At 37.6% G+C, this 15,067-nt stretch overlaps 1 long non-coding RNA gene across 1 annotated transcript in view; it reads right to left on the minus strand.

Moving 5' to 3' along the window:
* Positions 1 to 2,429: 2,429 nt before the first annotated feature.
* The window catches only part of LOC111824039, a 72,255-nt gene continuing 59,617 nt past the window's right edge, over positions 2,430 to 15,067 (minus strand). The window contains exon 7 of the long non-coding RNA XR_002827146.1: positions 2,430 to 2,939. This is a non-coding gene — a long non-coding RNA (uncharacterized LOC111824039). The remainder of the gene's footprint in view (positions 2,940 to 15,067) is intronic.

Raw genomic sequence — 15,067 nt, forward strand, 5'->3', positions numbered from 1 at the left:
CCGATTAGGGCACTAGTGCACATTTTTTAAAATATATATATATTTTTATTGATTTCAGAGAGGAAGGGAGATGGAGAAATAGAAACATCAATGATGAGAGAGAATCATTGATCGGCTGCCTTCTGCATGCCCCCTACTGGGGATTGAGCCCACAACCCGGGCATGTGCCCCTGACTGGAACCGAACCTGGGACCCTTCAGTCTGCAGTCTGACACTCCATCCACTGAGCCAAACCAGCTAGGGCCCTAGTGCACATTCTTGTTAGCCTATAATAAAGTCACTGCCCCTTCCACAGGCAATAGTCTGTTCTGGGTACTCCCAGTTTGCAGGGGCCACGGGCTGGAAATTTGGCAGCTTGGCCAGGGGTGTGTGTGTGTGTGTGTGTGTGTGTGTAGCTGGTACCACCCAAGCCAGGCATTTAGATACAATCTAACTTCCCCATTCCAACTGACTCAGAAGGGGCTAAATACCACAAAAGCCTGGTAGTTAGGAAACAGAGAAATTTAGGAATATATAAGGGGTGATCTCATTGTATTAGCTGTTCAGGCTTTGGATCTTCGAATCCCCTGAGCCAGCAGCGCTGCTTTAAATAAAGGGTTTTTCCTAACTCTCCGAGTACTCCTTGTGGATTTTCTGGTTGCCTGGTAAATTCTGCAACACTATCTTTTTACTTTTCTTTTTTCCCCACATCAAAACTTACCTATTTATTTACTCAAGGACCTGATAAATCAGGAGCTAAATGGAGCCCTTAGAGGGTCAAGACCTAGTTTTACCGATTGTTTCTCCAGCATCCTGACATATGGTGACTGTACAAGGGTGATTTTCAAGTGGATGGATGCCAGATACAGAAATATATGTTAGCCCTGACCGGTTTGGCTCAGTGGATAGAGCGTCGGCCTGCGGACTGAAGGGTCCCGGGTTTGATTCTGGTCAAGGGCATGTTCCTTGGTTGCGGGCACATCCCCAGTAAGGGGTGTGCAGGAGGCAGTTGATCGATGTTTCTCTCTCATCGATGTTTCTCTCTATTCCTCTCCCTTCCTCTCTGTAAAACATCAATAAAATATATATATAAAAATACATATATGTTAATAAAAGGTACTAGCTTAAAATCCCCCTATCAATAGCCAATAATGTGGAGGGAAATATTCTGGGGGAAGGTAGGCCTTCTATTTCTCATGTCAAGGTCAGGAGAACTACCAACTTCACTTGTAAGACCAGCCCTGATTGTTCCGAGGCTGGAAGTGACTTGGTCACTGTCTGAATCTGAGTAATAAAAAAGGAAAGACATTAAAGCCCCCTGAGGTTTCCCATATGGCAGGGGGAAGGGAAGTCAGGTAGGAAAGTCCACAGAATAATGAAACAGGCATTGCTCTAAAAATCAGCACAGTCAAGTACTCTGTAACCTAATTCCACCATACACTTTCAATTTAGCTGTCTTACTGTAAATTTATTAAAAGGAACATAAATCTTCAAATATATGCTTTCTTACACTTAACCATTATTTGACCCCTGATCCTCTCATTAAAAATAAATTTAAATGGTTATGTTGAATATGTGCTTATATATACTTAACCAGAATTTGACCCATAATACTCTCAGTGCATTGTATCTCACAGAATGTCCTAGATATACTATGATCTTATTTCTAATAGCTGAATAAGCTAATCCCCATAAAGCCACATGAGTACTTCACTGTGATGTAGTACAAGGAAGAATTAGGATGTTCTCAGTGGGCAACTGCAATAAGCTACCTGCTGAGTCACTGAGCTGATCTATTTTTAATCCAATGAGCAAAACTTCTATTTGGTGTGACCTTATCTGAAAGATATCTTTTGTAGAGCTTGTAAAAACTATCCCACTCCAGGAAATTGAGGAAATGTTCATTTTCATTAGATCCTGACAAAATAATTATGCTTTTTATTCAGTTGGACATGAATCTTGTATTTTAAGGGAGAAGAAATCTTATATTTTTAAGGGAGAAGAAATCAAGTATTACCTTAATAAAGACAGACAAGCAGCCAAGTTGTAAAAACAAAATAAAAAAGCTTGGTAAAACTAAATTTCTATTTTCCTTTGAGAATTCATCTATATAGTAATAATTACTGGAAATGCATTAGTTACGGTGAAAATTATATTCTTATTTTACATATACTTCTCTACTGGTTCAGAAAAATGAATGTGGCTAAGGCCACCATGTGATACTGCTTTTGATAGTCTCAAATTAGGTAAACAACTGCTTTTGTTTTTGAGAGAAAATGTCCCATAAAAATTGTGAAACTCCTACTGGTTTAACAAGAAAAATGAACCAATAGTGTTTATTTTTTAAAATATATTTTTATTGATTTCAGAGAAGAAGGGAGAGGGAGATAGAGATAGAAACATCAATGATGAGAGAGAATGATTGATCAACTGTCTCCTGCACGCCACCCACTGGGGGCGGAGTGCAACCCAGGCATATGCCTGGGAATCAAACGCTCTTGGTTAATAGGTTGACACTCAACCACTGAGCCTCAATCGGCCAGGCTGTTACAGACGTGTTTGTAAGACCACTATTAAATAGAGAGAAAAAATTATTGTAATTGAATAGCATTTGTTCGTGATTTCCTTTTAAACTTCCACAAGAATAATTTGATGCTAATTGTTTGAAGAGGTCGAGAAAGGTATCCATGTCCAGTATTAGTTAATTGTCTCTTGGTAAGAAAATAATGCACATAATACACTTAGATCAGGGAGAAACCTTATTGTAAAATTGTGTTGGATGAGAGGATTATTGTCTTCCCATTTCTTTCCCTCTTTCTTCCTGCCGAGAACATAGATTTGATGCCTCCAGGTACAGCATCCATCTTGCAGTTATAAGGACAAACGCCACAAAGGAAGGATGATAGGATAGGATGCTAGAAGAAGCTTGCTGACACATCCTGGACAGCCTACTTCTAAGACTGCAAAATAAAACACAGGTTGCCCAATTTAAGTGGTGCATAAAACATACTTAGACTAAAAGATTAACTGAAATTCAAATTAACTGATGTCCTGTATTTTTATTTGCTAAAGCTGGCAACCCTCCCTGCTTCTAGACTTCTTGCTGTTTGAAAATATTCCAATCCTATTTGGATAAGCTACCACTGTACCTTATTACATGCAGCTACAGTCAATCCCTAACTGGTACACATTTTAAAAATATTTGTTTTAATTCAGACTTTTTCTAAAGCCCTGCCCTTTAGGTTAACTCTTCTTTTTTAAAAAAATGCAATCCAGAAATAGCAATTGTTAAATTATTGAAACAAGGAGGCTCTTAGACTGAGGTGGTTCTAATGCCTTAGTGGCATTATGTAAGCACATAAAACCCAATCTTGTAAATGCTTCAAGGTTAAGAAATCCAAACCTAAAGACAACCAACCACAAACTGCCACCTAGGCTTTCCGAAATAAGGCAACTGTTTAATCTGTAGCCAATCAAATAATTCCTTGCTTTGCTTCTGCCTCTTCTCTCTGAAATCTTTTTCCGGCTCCTAGTGGTGGAACACTTTCCAGTTTGAATGGACTTTTTGCTCAAATAAACTCTTAAAATTTTTGATATGCATCAGTTTATCTTTTAGCAGTTTAAATGATTGGTCATTTCTTTTACCAGCAGTTGGCCCTTGAAACTTAACTAGCATTAAAAACAGAATTCAAATTTGTCTATATGATTCACCAACTAGAGGCATGAAGATTAAAGATTTGCCTCACTCATCTCTGATAAAAGCCTATGCAACGTTAAAAAAACTACATACATGAATTATAAGTTAGTAAATTCAAAGGGAACCATTATCCATGGAATTACTAACGTATTTCTAGATTTACTTATATTCTTTTACTGCACTGATAATACCAAATATCCCAAATTATTAAAGGCAAACGGGCTAATTCAGTTGAATTACTGATTATTGTATCACTATGCATAAGTAAGTTTTGAGTATGAAGAAGTGGAAAATAATGGGGAAAGTGGGAAAAAGTAACAATCTTTTCAAGGAGATAAAACTTACAGGAGTCAAGTATCTAAGGATGAAACATGGAAGAATAATACAGGGTGGAACAAATGTAGGTTTACAGTTTGTATGGAAAATAATACAATAATTAATAAAGACTAATACAGGAATAAACTTTGTTTCATGTACTCACAATGATAAACCTACTTTTGCTCCACCCTGTATAAAAAAGATAAATTATAGTTAAAATGAAATATAAAAATTGCCAACATGTATAATAAATATCATGGACTGTTAGGACAGAAGTTATTTGGGAATATTTTATGGAGAAGGTGGGATTTGTGGTGGGCCTCAGATTTGCCTCATTCATTTCTGATAAAAGCCTACACAACTGGTGTGACCACTTATAAGCCCGCCCATAAAAGGTTTAGTGTTTAAAGTGAGATGGTGAGTTCTATTTCTCCTCTCTTATTCTGCTCAGTTTCCCATTTCTTTCCACAAAGAGTGACATTGTTCAGAGCAGAATTGTAGATAGAGTACTTTTCTTTTCACCTCCTAGGCTGACTCTAGTTTGAATGCATTTGGTATGATCATTGGAATTTTTTTTCAGAAGTAAAAGGGGTATTGTATACTATTCTGGGGGATGAAATGCACTCTACTTCAGGAATCAGAAACCGGGGTTCCTGTCCCAGCTTTTGTGTGACTTTAGGTCAGTCACCTCTCTCTCTGGGGCTTCAGTCTGCCCATCTATAAAATTATCTAAAACTTTTTTCTCATGGTTAATTTTGGAGGAGAACAGCTTTCCTGAGATATAACTCACACTCAATACAATTTACCAACTTAAAGTATACTATTCAGTGGTTTATAGTATATTCACAGAGTTGTGCAACCATCACCACCGTCATTTTAGAACATTTTCATCGTCTCAAGAAGAAACCCCTTATCCTTTAGCTATCACTTATACCTGCATATTCCTCACACCCCGCCCCCCAACTACTAATCAACATTTTGTCTCTATAGATGTCCCGATTTTGGACTTTCCTATGAGTGGAATCATGTAATACGCAGTCTTTTGTGATTGGCTTCTCTCAGTTAACCTTATGTTTTCATGATTCATCCATGTTATTGCATGTATGAGTACTTCATTCCTTTTTTATGGTCAAATCATTTTCTATTATATGGATATACCACTTTTGTTTATCTACTGTCTATCTGTTGATAGACATTTGGGTCGTTTACAGCTTTTGGCTATTATGAATAATGCTACTATGAACATTCATAAACAAGTTTCTGTGTAGACATATATTTTCATTTCTTTTGGGTATATACCTAGATGTGGAATTGCTGGATCATATGATAACTCTATGTTTAATTGTTTGAGGAACTGCCAGAATGTTTTCCAAAGTAACTGGACCATTTTAGACTCATCAACAGTGTATGAGGATTCTGATTTCTCCTTATACTTTGCAATACTTGTTATTTTCTGACTTTCTGATTTCTAGCCACCCTACTGATGTGAAATGGTATCTCATTGTATTTCCCTGATGACTAATGATGTTGAACATCTTTTCATGTTCTTACTGGCCATTTGTATTATCTTCTTTGGAGAAATGACATTTCAAATCCTTTCACATTAATAAAATTGTATAGCAAGAGAGAGAAAGCTATTTCACTAATAGAACTATTAATGCTTAAAAACAAAAATGTAAATAACTAATCTAACTTTAACGTCTCCAAACTTCTTACCCTAAGTTTATTTTTAAGCACATTTATTTAAAAAGTTAAATTAGTACTAAATCCTTTGTTTTCTCATTCTGTGATTTTAATAGTAGTCACCCTATTAAATGGATATATATCTAGGGATCTAAGATGGCAGTGAGGTAGGTAGAAGTTACATTCACCTCCTCCCAGGACCAAACTTATAGAAAAATTAACCCAAATAACCAAATGAAGACTAGATAGGCTCTGGCCAGGCAGCTCAGTCACTTAAAACATCATCCCAGTGTGCCCGGGATGTGGGTTTGATTCCTGGTCAGGGCACATTCAAGCACTAATTGGGCAGAATATATGCAGCCCTATATTCAATGCAGCATCATTTACAATAGCCGAGATATGGAAGCAACCTAAGTGCCCATCAATAGATGAGTGGATAAAAAAGCTGTGGTACATGTATACAATGGAATATTAGCCACAAAAAAGAATGAAATCTTACCATTTGCACAGCATGGATGAACCTAGAGGGTATAATACTAAATGAAATAAGTCAATCAGAGAAAGACAAGTACCATATGATTTTATTTATATATGGAACCTAAGGAATAAAATAAATAAACAAAATGGAAACAGACTCATGGATACTGAGAGCAGACTGTTGGTTGCCAGAGGGGAGGGGTGAAAGATGAAGGGATTAAAAAGAACAAATTGGCAGTTACAAAATAGTCACAGGGATGTAAAGTACAGCACAGGGAATATAGTCAATAATATTGTAATAACTATGTACAGTGGCAGGTGGGTACTAGAAATATTGGGGGAACACTTTGTAAAGTATATGATTGTCTAAACAGTGCTGTACACCTGAAACTAATATAAAATAATATTGAATGTAAACTATAATTGAAAAATGAAAAAATTTTAAAGGGTAGATTAATCAATGATCTACTCCAACATTCTGTTTTAGATATTAAAGATTCTTTGTCAGTAAATATGGTTATTTTCTGTGATAGTGGGTCTCAATGTGTGGTCTGCCTCCCCCTGGACTCACCAAAACCCTTTCAGGTCAAAACTATTTTCCTAATAATACTATGACATTATCTGCCTTTTTCGCTATGTTGACATTTGCACTGATGGTACAGAAGCACTGGTGGGTAAAACCGCTGGTGCCTTAGTAATGAAAGCACCAAACTATAATAATAGGAATTCTATTGTTCACTGCCAAAGACTGCCTGTAAAGAAATAAATATGTAAACAGACAAATAAGTAAATAAAATTTAAGATGCCAGTTTCACTTAAGAATGTTCTTGGTGAAACAACAAAAATTCTTCATTTTGTTCAATCTTAACCCTCGAGTACACATCTTTTTAACATCTGTGTGATGGGATGGGTTGTGTACAGAAAGCCCTGGTGCTGCATGTTGTAACAGGGGTTATCTTGAGGAAAAGCACTTGTTCTTTGGTTTGCAAGCTGAACTAACTCCTTTTCTCATGGAATGCCATTTTGACTTAGAAGAATGACAGATAGAAAAATTGTAGTTATTGAAACTTGGATATTTAGGAAACATTTTCTTAAAGATGAATCTAGTGGGCCTGTCACGTCAATGAAAATAATTGACAGTATTTGTTGCCAGTGATAAAATTTGGGCTTTCATGTGGAAATGAGAATTTAAAAAACCTTATGTCTGCCACTGTGAACTTGACAACTTCCCAGTATTCAAAGAAGACCTTTCCAATGGAATAGGTGATGATATTAATGAATGTGATTTTTTTTGGGGGGGGGGTTGTATAATGACATGTGTCAACATTTGGAAGATCTGCATTTCTCCATGTACCAATATATTCTGACAGACAGTGCATGATGTTATAAAATCATGCATGAGTAAAATATTTGAGGGGGAGCAGAGTTTGCCACCCCAAAATATGCCTTGGGGGACATTATTTTAAGATGATTATTTTTGAGAATAGAAAGACTTAGGAAATACATTTGACCTTCCCCCCAGCCTCCTTTGTTATCAGGTTAGGGCCATGGAATATTGGGTTACACTATTTTCTGTCACAAAACTAATTTTCTTGAAGATTTGGTTAAAACAAATAAGTATAGCTTCCCAATGATCCAGATAGTCTCTTAGTAAGAGTAGTAACAGATTTATTTATACCTTTGTGGAAAGCAGGGTTTTATTAGTTTTTAATTACAAACAAATGGGAATTCTTTCCATTGTTTAAAAAAATACATGCTGATTTTTTTCCTTGTGTTACTTTTAGCCCTCTTGAGATTTCTTTAATGGTTTTACTTTCGTCATTGAGCATGCATTATTTTATACTTCTGTTAAAATATAATTTCCAATGAAAATAAACTCTTGACCAACCTTAGGGGAACATTAGAAAACACTGAAAAACTCACTGCTTGAATTCATATTTATTCCAGAGCACATTTTGTATGAAATGCCAACTTTTCAGACTCTCTCTCAAGACCTTCCCTCAACAATCATTCTAACCCTTCCAACACACACACACACACACACACACACACACACACACACACACTATCTAGCCCAGTGATTTTCAACTGGTGTTCTGCAAGAATTTTTAAAACATGCAGTACCTGACTATTTAGTCATGGGCACCGACCTCTTTCCCCTTAGATTGTCAAATTTAAAAAATGACAATAGCCAACACAACAATAACCGTCCGGTGTGAATGAATCAAAATTATACCTATTTCTTGTCAGATTATATTTCATCAGATTATATTATATATAATGTATATTATATTTTTTGTGTGCCACAAAATTTTAGTTATGGCAGCCCTGGCAAATTAATATGTACAATGACTAAAACACAGCAAAATTTATTTCTTACTCAAAGTCCAAAGAAGGTTGGCAAAGCTTTCCTTCCACTGGTGACTCAGGAGGAATCTAGGGTGTATCTATGTGTGCCATGAGATGAAAAAAGTTGAAAATCACTGTTTTAGCCTATTGTCTTCTCTGAAAACAGGTCGGGGTATGGTGTTTTTTTGTTGTTGTTGTTCCCACTAAAACTATTTTCAATGGAAAATAAATTAATACCATTTCTTGGGACACTATGCCATTTGTTTTTAACCACGCGATAAATAGTTAGAAATGATAATGCTCCAGATTTTCTTAAACAGTCCTGATTTTAAATGACAGGACTCAGGAATGTGTAACTTTAATAGGTAGTGATTTTCTTGGGGACAGTGTAAAGACTACACTTTGAGAAACACTGAAAAAGGAAAGGATGCGGGTGAAAACAGGAGATAAGGTTGGAGAAATAGGCAAAGGCACAACCAGTCTGGCGCGGGAGTTTGAAATGTACCCCGATGGCAAAGGGACAGAGGACTTTAAGCAAAACAGTGAATGGCATGACTAGATTGATGTTTTAGAAAAATCATCTCAGGTCTATTTTGCAGGAGAGAGAGGCTGGGAGACTGGGAAACTTACTCAGGGCAGTGAGGATAACGATGGAGAAACGAGAATGGTTTTGAAAGATATTTTGGAGATTGAACATCCTGGATTTGGACTTGAATGTGATGTTTTGGGGGGAGGGTAGGTGGAGTAGGAGGAGTTGGAGATACTTTCTGAGTTAGTGCACATGATAAGGCCAAGGAAATCTAGTGAAATTATTGCTAGTAAATTTTCAAGTCTTTTTTTTTTTTCATCTGAAAATAAGAAAAAGAAAACTGCATTTGATTTAGTTTCTGAGACTTATCAAATAAAATCACCATTGGGTGTCATGACAGTTTCCTAAAACCAGGCTTTCTAACCTCGGGTTAAACATTGATCCCAAGAAAAACTCTTCTATTTCAGGGATTTTCTGATCATTCCTTCTGGTACTGTAAGGCACTAACAGGGGGATAATTCGTCCTTGGCTACCCATGGAGAAAGGAAGGAAAAATGAATTCACCGTCCTGGAGCAGGCCCTCAGACGCCTCGCAGAATGGTGAGCACACTGCCAACACCTTACAGAATCGTCTGCAGGTGTATAAAATGTGCTGAGCACTTCTAACATGTATTTGCTTTAGTGGGACATGCATATAGATAAAAGAATAAACTTCACTCATATTAGAAATACATGTGCATTAAGGAGTTTCTCTGAAACAAGGCGTTTCTCTGAAATAAAGGATATTGCATTTGAAGGCTGGTAAGACTGTTTCTTACACGATTACGTAAGAAAAGAACGTTGTAATTTGTAAGCCAGGCCTTTGCGCCCTGCCATGGTCACAGCCTTAGCAACAAACAGGGACAGGATAAAGCCGTGGTTATGAAGTAATAACTGGCACTAAGAATAAAACAGACTCATAACGAGAAGGGTCTCAATTATACCTTTATGAGTCAGACTAGTCATTCTGGTTTGTCCAAATGTAGGGATAGTACCCTGGTCAGGCTGGCACTCAGTTCAGATCTGTAACTTTGATCTTAGCAACTGAATGTTGACCCAGGTTCTTCTTTATTGAGAGAAAGCAATAGCCATTTGCTCTTTCTCACAACATTTCATTGGCTTTTGTTGATAGACTATTCTTCAAAATCAGGCTTGCCCACCACCTCCTCCTACACACCCATACTCTTTTAAAAAAATTTTTTTAAATATGTTTTTTATTGATTTCAAAGAGAGGAAGGGAGAGGGAGAGAGAGATAGAAACATCAATGGTGAGAGAGAATCATCGATTGGCTGCCTCTTGCATTCCCACTACTGGGGATCGGGCCTGCAATCCAGGCATGTGCCCTCATGAGGAATCGAACCCTGACCTCCTGGTTCATAGGTCGACACTCAACCATTGAGCCACACAGGCCGGGTCACTCCCATACTCTTAGAAGTAGAAACTGTAGACTTGATTCAATTCTTGTCATCAAGGAGCTGACCACTTGGGGGAGTGGGGGAGAAAGGTCAGGCACTGCCCAGGTGGTGTTGAGTGTCGACCTATGAACCAAGAGGTTACTGCAGTATAGGGTGTATAGGAGGCAGCCAAGAGATGTTTCTCTGTCTTCGATGTTTCTATCTCTCTCTCCCTCTCCCTTCCTCTCTCTCTAAAATAAATAAAAACGTATTTTAAAAAAGAAGGGTCAAGTACACAGGTGCCATACTATATGATATCTAACTCCAGAATGATTAAAGTCCTATAGGACCAGGGAGGAGAAAAGGATCACACTGGGGTGATCAGGCAAGTTTTCATAGTTGATTAGAACTGAGCCTTAAAATATGCAACCTCTCCTTAAATAGAATTCAGGTATCATTCTTATTAGTTTTCTATTGCTATGTAAGAAATCACTGCAAACTTAGCTCAAAACAACGTTCATTTATTAGCTCATAGTTCTGTAGGCCAGAAGTCTGGGCAGGTTCAACTGGGCTCCACTGAGAGTCTGACACGGTCAAAATCCAATGTTGGTCAGACTGGGCTCTTTCCTGGAGGCTCTCAGAAAGAATCTGCTTCCAACTTCACCTGGGGTGTTGTTAGAATGTAGCGTCTTGTGGCTGAGGTCCCCATCTACAGTGGGGCCACTGTCTACTAGAGGCCACCCACATTCCTTCTCAATAGGTCATCCCCATCTTTAAAGTCAGAAATGGCACGTCGAGTCTTCACACTCAGATCTCTCTGACTTCTTCTACTGGCCAGAGAAAAAGCTCTGCTTTTAAAAGGCTCTTTGTATATTAAGGTCAACTAACTCGGGACTAAATTACATCTGTAAAATCTCACAACATTGCCTAGATTAGTTTTCATTGAATAACCAGAGGTCAGGAATCTTGGGGGCTATCTTTAGAATTCTTCCTGCCACATGGTTATTCCATGAACCTGTCTTAAGGTGTTTACCAATAATTTTATCAATTCAATAATCTATTGGTCCCCTATTAAGTGCATAGAACCAGTCATGGTCATGCTAAGTGGAATCCTAGTTTTAGTTTGAAAGATTGTCCAGGTGCTTCAAAACTTGAAGTCGAGTCCAGGTTTAAAAATAAAAGTCAAACATTTTCAATAAACAGTTAAGGGAAGGGGTGTGTGGAGAGGTGAAGGAGGATAGGGGGATAAATGGTGATGGAAGGAGACTTGCCCTGGTATGGTGAACACACAATACAATATACAGATGATGTATTATAGAGTTGTACACTTGAAACCTGTATGGGTTTTTAAGAAATTGATTTGAGAGAGAGAAAAAGTGAGATGGAGAGAAAGAAACATTGATCGGTTCCCTCCCACACACACCCCAACCAGGGATCAAACCCATAATCTGGGTATGCGACCTGACTGGGAATTGAACCAGTGACCTTTCAGTGCATGGGACAATGCTCAACCGCCTGAGCCATACCAGCCAGGGCAAAACCTGTATGGTTTTTATTAACCAATTTCACCCCCAATAAATTAAAGAAGAAAGAAAAACTAATTAAATATAACATATTAAAATTGTACTTCAAAATGTTTCAATGAAGACATGTAACAGCATTACTTAGGGAGTATTCCAAGCTACACACACTACTTCCTGCCTCATTACCACCTAGGAAGCAGAAGGTTAACTCCTCATTTCTCATACCCTCAACCCATTCATAAAGAATCACCATTTTAATGAGTCAATGTTATCCATTTCTTCATCTATGATGATCTCCTCTCTGTTCCTCACACATACTTTGGTTCTCTTTTGCTTCCGGAACTTTCATACATGTAACATCTTCCCATCCATTACACTTACCAACATTTCACCCACACTTTAAGACTTTGTTCAAATTCTTTCTCCTTCTGACCATATCTACATTTCTTTTTCTATGCAACCTTTCTGGAAACCAATGGTATCATTGGCTACATTACTTCTATTTCAACCTCATATGCATATATATTTTGAACTTTTATTTCACAGTGGTTTTGCTATATTATCCCAAAGTATTTAGCCTAGCAAAGGCATTGAAAAATATTTGTAGATGTGATTAAATTTATCTGATTGAGAAAATCTGACATTTCCCATGATTTACTGCTGTTAATACTATCTATCTAGCTGTTAGATTCCTTAAATATCTTAAAAAATAATCAGGGTTTTAACAAACAAGCAATATACAATCACTGGTTGTGGCTTCATGTTCTCCATTTATGAATAGGCTTCTATCTGAAGCTTTTAAAGAAGTGTCAGTTATTGATATTACCAAGCAAAAAACTATAAAGTGTGCTAGAGCTGAGAAGCATTCTTTTTTTTTCTTTCCAAGTTTTATTGAGATATAATTGACATACAACATTCAGTAAGCTTAAGGTGTGTAACTTGTTGATTTGTGGTAAGCATTCTTATCAATAACTTTCTAACAGATTTTCTGTGACTATCCATTTTCCTTTCTCTCGGTTTACATGAAAACAGTAGCTGCCTACCAAAATCTTCCTTGTCCATGGCAATAGAGTTGAGCCTGGAAGCTGCTGCTCAGCCTGAAACTATACTTCCCAGCAGCCCCTGCAGTCATATGTGGTCATGTGATTTATTTTTGCCAATAAAATATGAGGGAGAATGTTGCTCTTAAAGTGTTTGCACCTTCTTTCCTCTTCCTTTAAGTGGATGCTGATATACACCAAGACTGTAGCGAAGCAGAATCTTAGATGGATGAACTTGGGGCCATGATTCTCCAGGTGGATGAGAGCTACTGCTAACTGGAATGTTCACCCTGCTTTATGAGTGATAAACTTCTGCTGGATTTTGACTATTGTATTTTAGGGTCCATTTGTTTCAGGAATATAGCCTTCCACAACTAGTACGGGTTCATTTTTATATTTTTTTCAAGTATCCAATAGACATGTAGTGTGCCTCCCACAGCATACACATATATTAAAATCAAACAAAGAAGGTAAGAGCCAGGCAATCACTGAGAAAAAAGGTAATAGGCTCTGATTCTGAGGAAGAACTGTTTTCATCTTTGTAGGAAGAAATAATCTTAGGAAGCTATTTATAGTAATTGAAGGCAGAACTTCTACTTAGCAATAGCTCTGAGGCAATGCGGTTTGTGTTTTGATCGGTTTGTGGCTTATGGTCAAGGAGCCTTGCTGGATGGCCCATATCTGTCTCAACAGAAAAAGAAGAAACTAAATTCACTTCTACCTAAGGCCAGAACAATGTCCTCTAATGTCAATCTCCTCTAATTTGAATTCTTCCCAAGTACACCTTGGCATTTTACATCTTTCGAAAAGGGTTTCCTAATCACCACCCTCTCTCCACCAAGGCAAGGATGGGGATATCCCTTCTTGAAGTATCCCTAGAACTCTGTAGATATCTATCATTGCTCTCACCACACTAATTCCTCTGCAACCTAACCTCCCACTCTAGTTAATCAGCCCCTTGAGTGCAGGGACATTTTGTTATTCACCTTTGTGGTCTCTCTGCCTAGTACAGTGCCAGGCATACAGTAGATGTTTCATAAATGATGGTTGAATGAATAAGTGAATGTAAGGGCCTCACAGGATTATAGTTCTTTGCTTATTCCCATAGGAGACATGTTCATAATACTCACTACTGGACATCACTGCCAAGCCTCTCTCAAATCTTTTTTTTTCTTATTTTTTCTACCATGCCTTACTACTTTCTACTGGTTGAGTCTTCTACTGCTTTTGCTTAGATCAGCCAGACCTATGTGGCTTCTTAAGATATTTCTTAGAAAAAGTCTCTCTTGATGATTAATTTTTAATATTCTCAATTCTTTTCTACATTGGACACATTATGTCAAAAGTTAGGACTGAGGAGTAAAGAGAGACCTGACCCAGAAGTCAGGAAACCTTGAATCTTGCTATCTCTTAAGGATTTGGCAAAATGCTCCCCCCAAAAGCCACTGTAAAATTATTGTGAGTGAATTAGAAAAGAGTAAGCCTTAGAACCATTCTTAAGACAAAACACTTCCCAGAAATAATGATAAATTTTAAAACAAATAAAAGCAGAACTTGGTATGGGGCCTCTGAGAAGCAGAGTTTAAAAACCACAAGCCTAGATCATTTCAAGCCTGTGGTTCTATGTAAATGTATTACCCTGCATTTTTTTACATGTAAATGATGTGATCTTTGGTACTTTCATATCTGTCTAATAAGGAATAGCACTGGGTATTATCTATATCTAATAAAATTACCTTTGTTGACATAGCATTTTACAGGGGCATTTATAGAGGCAGTGGGCACTGTGGGTACCAGCATCATGGACTTGAAGACAAAACTGAATTCAAATTCTGTCACCTCTGCAAACTAGCAGTGTGACTTGGACAAGCTACATAATCTCTCTAAGCCTCAGTTTCCTCACCTGTACATGGGGATGAGAATGCTTGCCAGACTGGCTGTTGTATGAATGACATGGGACACTGTACACAGAGCATTCAGCACAGTGCCTGGCATGTACTACGTTCCCTATAAAAATTAACTGCAGATAATTTCACTT

This window comes from Myotis lucifugus, unplaced genomic scaffold (genome assembly GCF_000147115.1).
Source record: "Myotis lucifugus unplaced genomic scaffold, Myoluc2.0 scaffold_6, whole genome shotgun sequence".
Taxonomy (NCBI): domain Eukaryota; kingdom Metazoa; phylum Chordata; class Mammalia; order Chiroptera; family Vespertilionidae; genus Myotis; species Myotis lucifugus.